Source organism: Sparus aurata, chromosome 15, assembly GCF_900880675.1.
Source record: "Sparus aurata chromosome 15, fSpaAur1.1, whole genome shotgun sequence".
NCBI lineage: Eukaryota > Metazoa > Chordata > Actinopteri > Spariformes > Sparidae > Sparus > Sparus aurata.
Window position 1 is genome coordinate 26,366,402 of NC_044201.1, and position 16,488 is coordinate 26,382,889.

Genomic DNA, 16,488 nt, shown 5'->3' on the forward strand with positions numbered 1-16,488 from the left:
GAAATCAGATTACTGCAGAAACTAGACTGGAGCCTGGTTACTGACACGAATGGAAAAGAGTGACAGCTGATGGCAGAGGTGGAAAAACATGAAGAGCTGCTGCGTTTACCTGCACACCCAGACAGAGTCACATACTATGTCCTTCTCACCACAGATCCCAGAGTCTGCTCTAACTGTTGTTTTCAGGGATTGTCATTAGTTTACATAGATTTGTACTGGCCCATGTCATTTTCCCTCCCCAGGCTTAGAGTTTTTTGTGCTCGAGCTTCTCTTACTCATGTAGACATGCTGCTGCATGCACGTCTGCTGTGCTTCAGATCCATCAGAGAGCAAAGAGATCCCAACATTTGTTCTGGCATCACGGTTGTCTGCCATTTTCTGTGAATCACACCCCAAAGAACGGCCCTATTACTGTGAAGTGTGCAAGATCCTGTTTAAACCCAGTGTTGTCAAAAGTACCAAAAAGTAATCTAATGTAATACTAAAAGACAAACGATATGATCACCAATGCCTTATGATTAGTACTTAAATAAAAGTCTTACCTGATATCAAATCAAAAGTACAAGTATGTATAGATATATTTACATGTATGTACACACTGTATACTATGAATCGACTGATTACCGCCCCTGACTGATCAACATTTTTATGATTATTGGAATCGTTATTTTAGAATTACTTTTAATAATAATTATTTCAGTTTTAAAATTGACACACTACACATCCAATTTAAAAGTTGACTTTACTTTTAAAAGTCGGGATGCGATTACTTCAGAATAAAGTAGACCATAAAGTTTAAATTCAACAAGCTAAAATGTTTTAACAAGGACAAATTATTAGTCTTCTTTAATTGGTAATTTTGAAGTAATCCGTTTCCTTGATTTTCTTTTACTTCACTTTGTAGTTGACAATCAGAATCAAAGTAACCTGTAAAATCTCAAATACATTCAGTGGAGTAAAAAGTACAATATTTGCTTCCAAAATCGCGTTGAGTGAACATGTAAAGTAGCAGAAAATAAAAAATGGTTACGCACAAGTTCCTCTAAATTGTACTGAAATATTAAAGTAAATGTACCTATTTTCCTTGTATTGTATTCAGATCTATCTAGGTGTGTACATCCGCGTTTGCATGTCAAAAATTCAACTGGTCTTCAAAAGCAATTTTCAGTTTTTTCACATTTAAGTGTGGGAAAGGAAAAAAAAGGCATTTCCACGGCGTGACACTGCTACACGTGGGACTCTTCTGTCCTTCTCCTCAGGTAAAGCCAAATGTTATTCTAAGCTGCCTACTTGTAATCAAATCAAATTAAGGTGAACAGTGTAGAAACCAAATACAGAAGGATAAAAAAACATTAGTCAGGTACGCACCATGCTAGTACACTCCTGTGTAGCGCAAGTACTTAATCCTGATAGCAAACCAAGTATAAATATCCTTTTGCATGTTTGCAATGCTGCCGAGTGCTGCCAACAGAACAAAGACCTGGTTCTGAAAAATAATGGTACAATCTGTCTTTGGTGGATAAAAGAACTGGAAACACATTGATTAAAAAAAAAATAAAAAAATCCAACTTTAGCTTGATGCAAAAAGCTCAGCTGGCCTGGATTTTGTTAATCATTAACGAACTAGCGTGCCTGGTGAGATATTAGAGGTCAGCAGGTAATGAGGATGGATCACCTTTCACTGTGAGCTGTTAATGTACAAACTGCCTGAAAAACTCACTGAGAGATTATCCAACACCCAAAAATGTTCAATATGAGCAGGAGAGTTAATCAACAGAAGGAATGTGTCTATAGCTTCAACACATACTCAGTGACTCGAATGTAAATATGACCTGTGTACTCTTTCCTCTGTTTGAGCTTCTTTCTTTACAGAGGGGAAGTATTCCTCAGACTCAGACTGTTTGACTTGCTCAGAGACTCTCCATCTTTAATTCCTCGCTTATATTTCTGTTTATCAGAATTAAATGTCAAAAGTGTCCTCCTACACTTTCTTTTATATACTGCTTAATGTTAGTGTTTGAAGAGGCTAAATAAAAAAACAAAAAACTAAACATAAAATGTCTCCATGCAGCTCGCCCAGCGTAATCCAACTCTCTGGGAGCCCTGAGATCCCAAATTGATTCACTCAAACTCACACATCACAACCTGCCACAAAGAATTAAAAAGATATGTTCAAGGCGTGTGAGGTTGCCTGACATCTCTAATAATTTCTGGCTTGTTTCACTGCCATATTCAGGTTCATAGTCAAAGCTAACCGCCATTTCTGTTTGCAGCTGAGAATGAAACTAGTGAAGCTGAACTGATCGGTACAAACCTGCATTTCTGTACAGACAAACTGTGGAAAGAGGCTCAAAAAGTATGGAGGTGTATCATCTTCACTAACCTGTTAATATCTGAGAGCCGAGTGTGTGGAGTTTATGGTGAGCTCTTGAGTAAACACGCAGTCGGTGCAGCATTAATCCTCCCTAAAGTCCTAAAGTTACGGGTGTGACAGAGGTCACCAGAACAGAGCAAGTGAAGCCAAGACAGACTCATATTCCTGAGTGCTGTGACAGTGTGATAGCAGATAAGGAGAGTGTGTCTGCCGATGAGGGAACATCAGGTCTCAACACTGACGAGATGTCTGACTAATCGGGGAAGAACATGCAACGATCTAGGAGCCATGTCAGTTTGCGAGCTGAACATTAAGGCAAAATGTTTGTGGCATTTTGGTTTAAGCATTTATGTGTGGGCGCTTACACAAGGCAGAAAGTCTTAACTAGGGTTGAGTTTTAAGATTTGGCTCTGAATTTAACAGGCTCTCGTTCCCTGCCAGCTATTTGACACAAAATGGTTCTCCCATGTTCTACTTCTTAAATTCCCCAGCGGAGTTCGATGTGACACAACCAGCCATGCTAAAAATGCATCTGCTCGAAATACTGTCAGCATGAATGTCCTACAAGTGGCCTAAATACATATTATCATTATTACTTTATATATATTTTTGTACAAATAAAGAAGAGTCATGATTAATATCTTTCATCAGTGAGCATCAGCATGTCAGCCTAATAAGGTGTTTCACTTTGTTTACTATTGTGTGTCTGTTTTAACTTTTTAAAGCAACATTGTGTAACGATTTAATCTTAAAATCCCCTCGTGTCTGCACAATGTAACTTCAGTGAGCAGGTAGGATCACAGTGCATTATGATTTAGAGAAAACAACTATCACTGATTTTTGAGAAACTGGATCATTTTCTATGGAGAAAATGTCCTCTGGGTCTGGGGGAGTGTTGGAGTTTACACCACTATCACAGGAGGTTTTCAGGTCTGAGGCTAAAGTGGGCACCAGAATCGGAGCTTGGGAACAGAACTAGGATCAACAGCCTCACTTCATGACAGAGGTGAACAGACTGAGGAGGTCACTGGTGGAAAACACTAAGAAGAGAAAAAGACACAGTGAGGGAGTCTGAGGCTCTTCGGCTACAGCTTCTTGAAATAAAAAAGGCTGTAGACAGACAAGGAGCTGGACTTGGTGCAGTTGAATAGTCAATAATATTAGCTGGCATGCTAAGTTATACTGTATGTCTTGTGATGTGTCACTGATGGTCTGGCTGTTAGTAAAGTTGTCAACTTGCTAGTTCTGTTTAAAAGCCCAGTCAGACCATTTCAGCAGAGGTTTATCTAGCAGCATGTTCCAGCCAGGTATTATTCTCTCTGGTTCAGGTTACATTAGCTTGGCGTGCCGTCTGTTCCAAGTTGCGTGCAGCGCTTGAGCTGACTTTGACTGCCGCATAGCAAACATTCCTGAGCATGAATGTTGACCTGAAGACATAGCATTGTTTTGATTTGCCGAGTTCTGTTTGTGGTCAGCATGTAACGCTACATTACATCTGACAAATTGTAACGCACACCCGGAATTTGTATACAGACAGTTGTGTTGCACTGAGGAAGAGTTGGTGGGAACCAAATTGCACAAAAATGATCAAATTCTACATAATATTGCTTTAATTGCTATAGGTCTAATTTCATGTCTTAAAAATGGAGTATGTAAAGGACTTTGCACAGACTCTGAGTTAGGGCTGGAAATATGGTCTTTAAACTGTCTTAAACGATAAACAAAATCTCTTCACAAGGTACTTTCACAAAGTATGAACACAACTGATAAAGAACATTCTGTCACATCCATTTAATGACTAGGTATATAAAGGAAAGTATTAGAGCAAGTAGGACAGTCTTGTAAGATCAGAAAATGACATCACTTTACTGTACTGCAGCCATTAAAAGCAGGAATAGACAACACCCATGATATATCAGACAGTCCTCCAACCTACGCCCGTCTAGATCACAACTACCAAAGAGATATTTTTGAGCACCACTTGGCCCGGGTCAGAAGAATATAAGAGGATGTTACGGCATGAGGGAACGTGGGCCTAATAGCGACATCGTGCAAAGAGAGAGTGCCATAAATAGCCTGAGGGCTGGAGTGGAGAGAGCTAGAGGCTGCCCACTAAATATCGACAGTCAACACAAGTATTCACAAAGGGCTAAAGGTTGCACATCAGCTATAACAGACACGTGGGCTTGACTGATTATATCTTTAGCTTCTGAAACCAGTTCTGTCATTTTAGTGCCCATTATTAGTCAGCAAACTACAAGGTCTGTCTGAACATTTAATGTATGAGGATCCACAGCAACTTTTAACAGGGGCATAATTTATTTGATGAGTCTTTAAAAAATGTACATAATTGTCTCTTTTTTCTGGATAATGGATCTCTTTGAAACCTAAATATTCAGTTGCCTTGACGGAGCATTGATTGATTGTGGAGGTCTGCTTTGAGATGACTCAGTGCGCCTACAGCTGATTGCGTCTGGCTCAGCCTTCAGCACGTGAGAGAATCCTGAACATAACAGGAGAGTTTCAACATGTGTCCTTCTCACTCAATCTTCTAAATAAACACAGGTCTTTAAAGTGAACATGACAAAATGGTGGTGCAAAAAATAAAAACCTTCCATCCTACGACACACTCGCACACACGCTTCAAAATAGAAAGGAATTTCTAATTATCAACAAATACTTGTCACTCTGACTCTGCAAGCTAAAGGTCAGCTCTCTCTCCGGCGCGACTCGTTCACTCACACTCAACGTAATCTAAACGTAAAGCTGTGTGTACACACACACGTGTGTGTGTCTGTTCATGTCAATGCTCAGCTAATGCATTACACAAACATGCCAAGTGTATTTCTGTCACATGACTCACAGTGTGACATGATGAGCAAAGACAGCGTGTAGATACCTCAGGCTGCAGACATAATCATGTACTGTATAATGTCATGATTATATGGTAAAAATAGTTTCAAAGATCATAACTTGAACAGTATCCAAAAAATTACCATTTATGGTATTAGAAAAGCAGCATTACATTAATGATAGCAGTTACATTATTGACAAGAAAGCTTATAAGTCAGTTTATAATGTACAAGCAGCCTGTATGAGACATGATAGGAGATATGAAGAGATATAAAAGCTGCTTAGAATAATGTATAGCTCTCACTTTCATCAGGAGCTGCACTATCAGGAACTAGGCCTACTTCCTAGCGATTGTTGAAAATAGTGAAAACTGTCAGATTATTCCGTGTAATCCTGTTTTTTAAATGCTGTGGTCACCACAAACAAAACTCTGAATTTGAGTGTTACTATGGTTGAAGTGACCTCTTAATATGCAACAGGTCCAAAATATTACTGGGGTATTATAATAAACAATCAGTGATATAGAAGTTTAAACTTAGTGTGGAACTATATACTGTATACTATAGAGCATAAACTGACCTGATAAATTTAAGACGAACTTGTGCTACCAATGAAAATCTCTAGTCACTGTTGACAAATTTATGGGTTTGCGACTAGAATAGTTGCACCCTGGAGCCTGTAGAAGTCTGTAGAGCTGAGGGGAAATGCAGATTCTGGTGTCAACTGAACGCCCTTTCCACCAAAATAATATCAAAATAATAATCAATTTGAAAACAAGCACAATTGCGGTAAAAATGCAGTCCGATTTTAGGGTGTCGTAATTGTAATGTAAAGGTTTATGCAGCCTTTCTATGTGCTGTTCGGGGCGATAAAGCACATATCTGCAAGTAAAAAATAGAGATTTTTGGCTTTCCTCTTGCTGATTTTTCCGCAGTCATTAACTTTATCCATTAAAGACAGACTGACAGAAAGCCTCACTGCAGCTGTGGTGGCAGCGGTTGTCTGCCTTTGGAAAATGGCAACTAATGACAGCAGTTATTACAGGAAGGCAAAGAGACTGCCAGAGAAATACAGTCTCTGGGTAATACCGAGTACATCTTGAGAAAAACAAAGCAGAAGCGCTGAAAAATATCACAGAGCTTATAAGATAATGCGCGGCAGTATATGAAGTGAGTGTCAGGGAAATAACACACAGTGCTCATGTTAATGCAATTAACATTAATCGACTGAGGGAGGCAATAGTCTCATGAAGCTTTTGAAGGGATGGAGCATTTGGACAACTCCCCGGTTAATTCCAGTTCAGTAAACATCAAACAAGTCAGTACCACCTGAAGCTTTGTCAGCTATTGTTGAAAATCTGCCCTTCTTCACTTTTCCAGATAATAATCCATTTTTACTCCATCACACTGAGGGAGACACACCCACTCAGCACACTTCCCTTCCTCTGACACGACACAATGTGCTGCACACATGACCACATTTCAAAACAGGATACTGAAGTGTCTATATGTTGAACATGTTTGTGTCTAACCCATTGTGTTGCTGCCACTGCACTAAAATTAAAATCAGATCAGGATGATCAGATTATGATTTTCCTGTGCATAAAGAGGGTAATTAAGTACAGGAGACGGTCACCATATGTCACATAATGACACTGGAGCCTTAGATAACCTTTCAATATTCGGAAGCGAAGGAGTTCTTAATGGTTCCTGTGCAAACATCAGAAAACTTGTATATCGGTCGTCACATCTGGATTATGAACTGTAAATAGATAAGTGTGTTGTGCATCCTTAGGGACTGACGGCAGGAAGGGTGTACTGGACAGAGGGAGGAAGAGCGCAGACAATGGTGCAGACAAGGTTGCAACCTATCGGGGAACTGGCGTGTCCTACTTTCTGGCACAAGCAGCAAGAACATATTTCTGTACATATTTAACCTCGACTTCTACATCCGTAATTTCACTGTAAAGAAAATTTTAAAGTGTCCGTTATTCGATTGCAACGTTTCAAAGACAAACTGTGCTTGTGACATTGTGGGATGTAAAACTAGTTCCTCTGCGACTGTGCAGTATCCTTGTGTGTTTTGCCTAACTCTCAGCAGTCACATCCTGTTGCCCAAGCACTGTATGCTGCCTCATCAACCAAACTGTCATCCCTGACAAACAGCGAACAGGCAGGAGAGACAGAACCATGAACCTCCCAACAAAACAGCTGACAAATCTTTACTCAAGAGGCACGTTTCCTCTTAATTTAACGGAATTTAATATTAAATCTAGAGCCGCCCATAACCTAAACTTGTGACCTTCACATCAAACTCAAGTGTCAGTCTAAAATCCCTCAATGTCTAGTTATACGACAATAATCCAAGGTTAAAATGAATGTTCTGTTTATCGTCTAATTGATAGGTTGTTTCATGAATCTCTAAGCTTTGCCTCGTTTTTGTTTTTAATCTGTTATTTGTTCAGCTTCATTGCTGAAACATCTATTACCCTTGACTTTTCAAATCAGTCCAGGACGACATCCTTAAATGTCTTGTTTTTCCACAACCCAAAGATAGTCAGGAAAAAAAAATAAAATAAAATAAAAATATTCACATTTAAGAAGCTGGGATCAAAGATTTTTGACCTGTCTTTCTTAGAAAATCACTCAAACCTATTAAACAATTATCAAAAACAGTCTTTGCAGCTCCAAACTATATGCAAGAAAAATAACATTGCAGTTAGTTCAACAGATATTGTTATATGAGTCACTGTATTAGTAAGAATGGTACTTTTTGCCAGTCATTTTCACTGACAAAAAATATAAAAATGATGATGATGAATAGGGTCTGTACCAAACAATCATGTTCCTTTTATGTCAGGAGAACATGGTTAGTGGACTGAGGTCTCTGTAACACCACAATGCTTCTCGTATAATACACTTCTGTCAAAAACTGCGCTCTGGAATTCCAAATCTATTTAAAATACAAATAATATGGGAAATTCAACACCAATGTTATGGAAACCAGCGATTTTCATATCATCTAACAGCTATACCACAGCAACCATACACACGTCCAGCATTATTAATTGTGGTGCTGTGTACAAGACGTACGCCCTCCTTTCAATGAGAGGATGGAAGTTAGATTTAGCATCGTTTCCCGAGCAGAGCTGAAATGTAATTCCAGAAAAGTGTCAACAAAGTCAGCAGAGAACAGTAGAAACAAAAAGCGGAACAGGTGACAATGGCTACACTTAAGGTTACAGGTTCTTTAGTTCTCCCATCGGACTGTGACCAATTCTGCAAACTTGCAGCGCAGCAGAGAGAACGTTCATTCAGCGTCATTATTTCCTTCAGGACTGCTCTGCTGAGTGACTTCTTGGTGTCATATTCATGTCACACTGTGCCAAACACCCCTACAGTTTATTATCCATCATCAAACGTTCCGACTCCCCGAGATAATCTGCCGGAGGTACATTTCCTCATTTCCTTTCCGCTCAGTCTGCTTGTGTGCTGGAAAGTGACTACACACATATGCACACAGAAGAGAGAAGTATCACGGACACTCATCGGGAAGATACCAGCTGCATACCCGTGACATCTAAGAACTTATTTGATACAACAGCTATGATGAGTTAGAATAGTGACATGAAAGATACTCAGATCTTAATCTGAATTATGTAACATTGGTTCATAAAAGCCAGAGACAGATCTTATAATATTTCCATAGTCTATATGGATGCGTGACAGGGTTGGAAATTAACACTCACCAAGTAAGGTAGACATCCTGTTTGATGAGTAAATCTTGGAGAGGCATTCCACCACACGGTGAGTAAATATTGGACCATATAAGTCAAGTTATAAAAACTATGCTGACAGTCTCTGTTATCTGCTCTCTACAGGGACAGGGGCTTCATGGTGCATTCAGGTACATCTTGTAAACTCAGAAATCTATATTTGAATGCCTTGAAGGAAGTTTTATATGGTAAAGTTTCTATACATTTCTTTCTTTTCTTAGAGATGCACAGGCCACAATCTGTCATTTTCTTTCTTGTTTGTACACCACAGCATTTTTAATAATTAGCTCCTTAAATCATTGCAGTATCTATTCATTTTTCAGATATTTACCACTAATGCCCCAAATCTTTTGATTCAATTCTCAATGTAAACATTAATATTCTCAATAATGCGACCTGTTCGAGGGTTACTTATACATAGGGCGGGGTATTGTTAATAAAAGAATCTTGATATGATACTTTTGTCAATACCAATTCTAGGAAATACATTCTAAGAAAAGATTATGTCACACAAACACGTGGTGAGCCGTGTATCTGGGCGTAGCCTACTGTTTTTCCTGTATGCCTCCAGACTGCCAGTCACCAGTACTATTAGACCTTGGCACAAAAAGCACGCTGCATGCTTATTGGCCCCATGATGCGGATGAGATAAACTCCTAAGGTATTGAAATGTTGTATTAAAAGACATTTTTCAATACTTTCGAGGCAATTTGGTCAGTGTCATTAAGTCTCAAAGTTCGATATCCAGTCATGCTTGTAAAATTTAAAACTGCTTTTTCAGAATGTCTATAATATTCGAGCAAAATTGGTACTCTCTGAAACAACCCCAAAACAAATCCCAATCGAATCAAACTAAAACTGTAATTCAGTGGCGATACCCAGGTCTAGTTTATTATTGTTTTGAGTTGATTTCAACACATGTGAAATATAAAAATATCCACTATGGACTAAGTGCTGCCCTTGAACTTTAAGGGTGATCACATCCAAATTGGATGAGTAATGTAGGACTTTTCCCTGTTTCACACACAACGCCCAGCAGGACAATGATCTCAAAAGGTACAATTAATGGAAAATGTGGAAAATACTGAAACAAGCAAGAAGTGAAGGTAGTTTCCAGTGTCGACCTGGCAGAGTCTGTGTGTTGAAGACATTTACTCACAGAAAAAGGGTACACCCGAACTTTAAAACCACTTTAACCTCTAGGGCACAGAGCAAAATCAACAAACAAAACAAACAAGTGTCACTGTCCTAAATGCACTAAGCTGTGCTGAATACATGCAAGGTGCCAGTAACAGTTTTTTTCCCCCCCTCGTCATTAATGCTAACACAGAGTTTAAACCCACTGATGTATTCACCGTAGTCAGGAGCTACTGCTGTCGGCAAAATTACTGCAACATTACGGTTTACTTGTGTCTATACAGCAGTATATCCCTGTAAGCCCTTTTTAATGGATCTCGGAAAACAGTGGCAGCCAAGCACTTTAACAGCAGCCGCTGCCTTCGACTTAGGGAAACACACACTTGGGTTTAGACTCCTTAAAGGCACGATTAGTGATCGAGAAGAAACAAAAACTGCCCTCTCTGGCCTGGCTCTCTACTCAGGATTAACTTGGAGGAGTCACTTTAAAACTTTTATGTTATTTTGATATGTCTTTCTCTGAGATCACAGCGGCCAAAGTCTATCAGAAGAAACAATTCAGACTTCTGTATCCTCCTTAGGTAAACTTTAGCCAAAAGAGATGTTAATGAATGGAGTTGGAGGGGGGAGAGTGTGGGTGAAATTATGAATAAGACTGTTTCATATCATGACAGGAAGCAGGGTAATAGTACATCCTGAAGTATTGCTTCAGACCTCTGTCAATTTTTTCTGATGCTATTAGGGGTAGGGAAAAATAAAAGACTGGGTTATGCGTTCCTTACAGCAGAAATAATTTAAATGTAGGCTAGACGTAATGTGCCTCATGTTTACGTTCCAGGCTAGGCCGCATCAACAAAGATAATGGAAGTAAACTCATCTGTTTATCTAACGTATGGATCAATACAAATACAAGTAAGTAGTATCCTTTGCACATCAAGCCTTTTTTTTCAGTTCGTCATCCCTTAAAAAAACGTTACACACAGTGTCAGATGCGTAAGTTATTTTCTCTGTTTTCACAAAATTCAACCCGGTCCATCCAACCTGAAAACAAGACAAGATAAAGAGAGTTAAACCTACTAATAAAGGAGCTGCCACATGTATTTCATGATGTCAGCGGTCCAGTTTTATATGCTGCGAGCTACATAATGGAACCACACATTAAAAGAGCATCAATTTCCAAGAACCAGTTGATCTTGAACGGCAGCTGGCAGTTTGACAGAGGAAGATGCCACATCAGGAGAGGAAGCGGAGTCCATTGACATAACGTGACCAACTTAAGGTCTAAAATGATAAATCATCTAAATAAAAACAGCTTTAAAAAGTTACTGATAGGAATCCTTTTTAATCATTTAAGGAGGTCAGCTGATTTCCTCTGTTTACAGTGAGTGCTCAGCTAGGATACACTCCAACTCTACTGACTGTACAGAGATGAAACTGATATCAATCTTCTTCTTAACTCTGGCGAGCAAAGGTTTTTCTTCTGGGGAGTTTTTCCTTATTCGAATCGAGGCCAAAGGACACTGTACAGATTGAAGAGCCCACTGAGGCAATGGAAATAAAAAATAAGAATAATAAGAATAATCTGCGCCTCCCAACATTGCTGGTTGTGTTACCTCCTGATTATTGGTCTGCTGGTGTCATAGCTGCATTTACACAAGCTGGACAAACCCAGTGAGCCAAATAAGAGTATCTCTGCTCTGGATGTCCACTGGAATTAGATGAAACTGAGTTATTATGAGTTTCATCGACAAACAGATAGTGTTGGTGGGAAACACAGGAAATGAAAATTCCTTAAAAGATTAACCAAAGGAAACAGTCATCACCCAGAGGAACATGAGAGCTGGTTGACTGCTGAGTGTTTTTGTAAACCAATGCTGTATCTGTACACAGCCGGATATTAAGCCTGCACGATATGAGGAAAATCTGCGATGTGCGATAACGCTAGCTGCTTTTATACTGGACAGCAAGCCGCCAATTTGGCTGTCCTTTTTGCGGCTAGGTCCGCAGAATTAGACAGAGGGCCGTAAATTGGGGGTCTGTTTTGATCTGCCAATTTTCCGCCTCGGAGGGTACACTTATTTCCGCCTTGATTGCTATCTAAATCTGAGACACCTACCTCAGTGGCGGCCAAGTGGCGGCTTTTGGAAAAGGAGGAATATAACACCTCCATTTTAGACAGACAGGGCGGCACATTGCCCCCTTTACCTTGCAGCAAATGTGCCGCCTTTTCTATCTAAAAAGGGCTACTGTTCAATATTGCGATGACGATATAACTTGCAACAAATAAACAAATATTGAGGTTTGCATATTATCAGCTATACAGTTAATGATGGCTAACGTTAGTTTTGAATTGTTCGTGTAGGTCTTTTCAGTCTTTTGCGCTGTGTGTACTGCCCATGTTAATATCGTGATGAAAATGGAAATTTGATTTATCGGGCAGCCTTACCGGATATGCAATAACTTTTCATTTGCTCATGCAGATGGAGTTAACAAGGGGAAGTTCATTATATTACTGTAGCCTTCCCATCTGCTCAACTGTCAACATTTTTTGTTGCTCCGTACTGTAAATGTACAGATAAAGCCTTTCTTGTTTGCAGATTTGTTAGGTAAGCTTACTGAAAGGTGGAAGTGATAAGGAGCTTGGGCTACGAGCCAGTAAAACACATTCACTACATAACGTACAATTCAATCTACTATAAGGGAGTGGGTGACAGTCTATCCAAACAGGACAGTGTAGATTTCTGTGTCAACATGAATGATGACAGTACGGTTACTGGTTATAGTACAGACCTGATGGGATGTCACCATAATTAGCAGAACCCCTGGGAATCTCCATATCTCCTATTTGGGATGTGCTACATTTAATGACCTTGAATTGAAAGGAAGACTAGTGAAGAGACTGATCATTACAAGCTGTGCTGGGGTATTCAGACCAAATGAGCCACTACAGCAACTGAGAGAGCATCATCGTTTGGTCCTTGAACTCCGCCTGGAAAGCACCCGGTTTCTGGCTGAAGAGCAACAACACCTTCAGAGAGGCATTGTTCATCTTCAACAAGTTTGCAGAGTTTGTTTCCCCCTCCCTATTGGTGCAGTCTCCTGGCAGCTCAATGTTGTTTGGGGCAACATGACAGAAACTCAGGGCCAATTCTCTGATTGTTTCAGCATGTGGTTTGTTTTGGCCTATATGTGTCATGTCATGTCACTAGAGCCTGACCAACACTCGATTTTTGAGGGCAGATACTGAAGTTAGGGAGTTTAAAAAAAACAAAAAACCTAAAATTCTTATACATCCACACTCAGAATGAATGGGAGGACTGATTTTATCTGAATGAGACCTTGTCCACACTTTTGAAGATTAATTACTCCTTTAAATGCTCACAAGAAAATCGTGTTGTTTAAACAAACCCTTGGGGCCTAATTTCCAAAATTAATTGGATTGAAAGCCCAAACAGATTAAGAACACTTAATTTTTTTTCCGCCCACGATCTTTCTATGCATGCCCACCATCTAGACATAGATGCGTAGTGCCGTACGTTCCTCCACATCCTAATGTGAACTCTTGGAAAACTTAAAATAGTCAATGCTAGATATCCATCTTCAGGACATGGAGCTGATCAAACACTTGCCAAAAGAGATAAAATATCCAACAAGGAAGAGGAGTGCATGACGTGACACCACTTTCGTGCATGTCTCAGAGTTGTACCAATTAAATTTAGTGTTGCGTGAAAACACCAGACACTATTAATCCCATCCCATGTTAAATGTTGGCCCGAAATCTTCAGTAAGATTTGATTTTAATCTTAGCGAGTGTGGTACACGAGCACGAAACTGCCTCCCTGCAGAAAGAATGTTTGGAATACTAATGAGGAGGGACATACATAAGACTGGACAGAGAAAATGGCCTGCTTGTGAAAAAGGTTGCAGGTTTGATTTAATCAACAGGTGAATGCACATGCTGTGACAGTCAAAGTGTCCTTGAGCTGGAAATTGGAGCTGCTCACTGAGTGCCACTGAGCTAGAGAGACCATCAGCAAATACCTAAAAGCAAGCACTCTTTATACACTGTGGAGAAATAATTGGCAATTTATGCAGAGTGCTGAATGTGAATGGCTTGGAGATGACCAGAGAGCCTCTGTTAAACCATTTGACCAACGCTGTCGGAATTTAAAATGGAAAAATCACACAATACAGCACAGCGCTGGCTGCTATTGTTTGTGCTCTGCGATAATGACATAAAAACATGATTATCTCTACCACAGCAACTTGATACTGCAAACATGCTCTTCCCTGAAACATCTTTCTTGCAGTCACAAAAGATCTCCATGTACATACTGTTCTGTATCGGTCGACTTGCATCCCAGCTACTAACCATGCAGGGCAGAGATTAGATGCAGAGTAAACAGATTAGCCACATCTGAGAGTCAAAGGAAAATACCGGTAATGGAGTCATTATCATGACTACAACCTGGCGAGCAGAAGAGGAAGCTTGAAAATGCACCGACTTATGAATCCAAGATCATATATACATGATTGCAGATGTAAATCGGAGACAACCCAGCGAAGAGGCCAATCATTTAATCCTCTGGTGTCTGGTCATGATTTAGCTCCAGTCAAACAGAAACGTACCCCACACTGGATGAGGACGACTCATCCAAAGTGTGGTTTGGACTCTTCAGTCTAAACATAGCAAGCTACTTGACACACACACACACACACACACACACACACACACACACATCTGTTCACCAAACCTCTGGAAAATGTTGCTCATATGATCAGAAACGTTTATCATGGCTTCAGAGAGAGAGAAGAGGATAGACTAAATACATATATTCACATCATATAAAAAGGCAGCACACAAAGGCTCAATTCAGAATGTACTCTGTGTTATCTCACTCAAATATTGGATTAGCGTCGCCATGTGTTGATGTTTGTGTCTCTAAGGTTTCAGGGACGCTTTACGTGCGAAAAGTTGGTCCTGTATTCATTCACTTACCACGAATAGCCTGATAAAAAGTCTGCCATCCAATTTTTATGTCCAATAACCTTAAGACTATCACTTTACCTCTAACTTTAATCACACAAAAACAGAGAAAAGTCGCAGGTATTCAGATGAGAGAACCCGAAACCAGCGACTGTTTGGTGTTTTCGTGCCTTTAATCGATCACCAGAACTGTTGATTAACTTTCTATCGACCCTTTAATCCGTTTTCCACCTCCAGACTTCAGGACAGGTTTGGATAATGCTGTAAACATCGCTCCGACGTATCACGTTTCTCCCTCAGGAGTTTAGCAGCCACTTATTCCTGACTTTTGCTAGTCTTCCTAATGGAAAACATACACGTTTTAACCACATACCCCCCTTCTCTTTATCCACACATGTAGCCTGTTTACAGTTTTAACGGTAGCTCGGTAACTTAACTCACGTCTGAGAGCGGTTAACGTTAGATGGTCGCCTCCGATATGTAACGTTAGTCAGCGCTGACAGAAAAACTCCTCCAGACCGGGTAAAACTCACTTGTTTTCGGGCGTCCTCGTCAGCCCAAAGTCGCTCCAACAACCTGGGGCGAAGTTATTTAATCCATGCGTGTTATTCGGCGGGCAAACGTCGTGTCTTCGCCGTCAGTTTCTGCTGTTTTCACTCCGCCGACCGCAGAAGACTGTTTTACAGGACCGACCTCTTCTTTCAACGGCTGCAGTCAGTCAGTCAGCAGCAATGACGCTGCGCTGCCGACGGGCTGGGGCGGAGCCACACACACACACACACACACACACACACACACACACACTTACCTTTAAATTATTATATTTCATCAATGTGCTCCTATCCACAATTACATTCCAGGCTCGTTTCATTAAAACACTTCCTGGTTCTCAAACTGGAGGGATGACCTGGCTCGTTTCTATGGTGATGAGGTTTCTTTTCGCATGCCACGCCCACCACGAAGAACTAAGCTAGCTTACGGCTAATGACTTTCAGTTAGCAAACAAAAGATGTTTGGCGTTGGAAAATATAGATATTCTATGAGAAATAATGGATCCATGGATCAGTTTGTGACTTGTAAACATAGGCACGGCCCTTCAGGTGGCCCAGCCATGGGTATTATTTGACCTGAGATCCCAAAGCTTCGGTACTTGACTTACAAATAGGACCTTTAAAACCCTGCAAAATTAATGGTGTGGACCCCATTAATTGTACAGTGTCTAGATACAGCCTCAGTGACACTTTGAAGACAAAAAAACTCAACTTCATTCGGCCTGCCTCAGCTCAAAGCAATCGCCTGAAAATGTTTTGGCAAAGTAGAATCCTGCAAAACCACAGATAAGCTAAAACGCAAAATTTCTTT

General features: G+C 40.2%; 1 protein-coding gene across 4 annotated transcripts in view; it reads right to left on the reverse strand.

The window, feature by feature from the left end:
* Positions 1-16,032, reverse strand: part of b3gnt2b (UDP-GlcNAc:betaGal beta-1,3-N-acetylglucosaminyltransferase 2b) — a 31,147-nt gene extending 15,115 nt beyond the window's left edge. Inside the window, exon 1 of one of the 4 annotated variants that reach the window (XM_030442452.1) lies at positions 15,935-16,032. The gene's annotated coding sequence lies outside the window, so the exon portion shown is untranslated. Of the gene's footprint in view, positions 1-2,383; positions 2,496-15,567; positions 15,862-15,934 lie in introns of those variants that run through there. The other 3 variants (XM_030442451.1, XM_030442453.1, XM_030442454.1) reach the window with 3 other exon arrangements.
* Between the last annotated feature and the right edge of the window lie 456 nt (positions 16,033-16,488).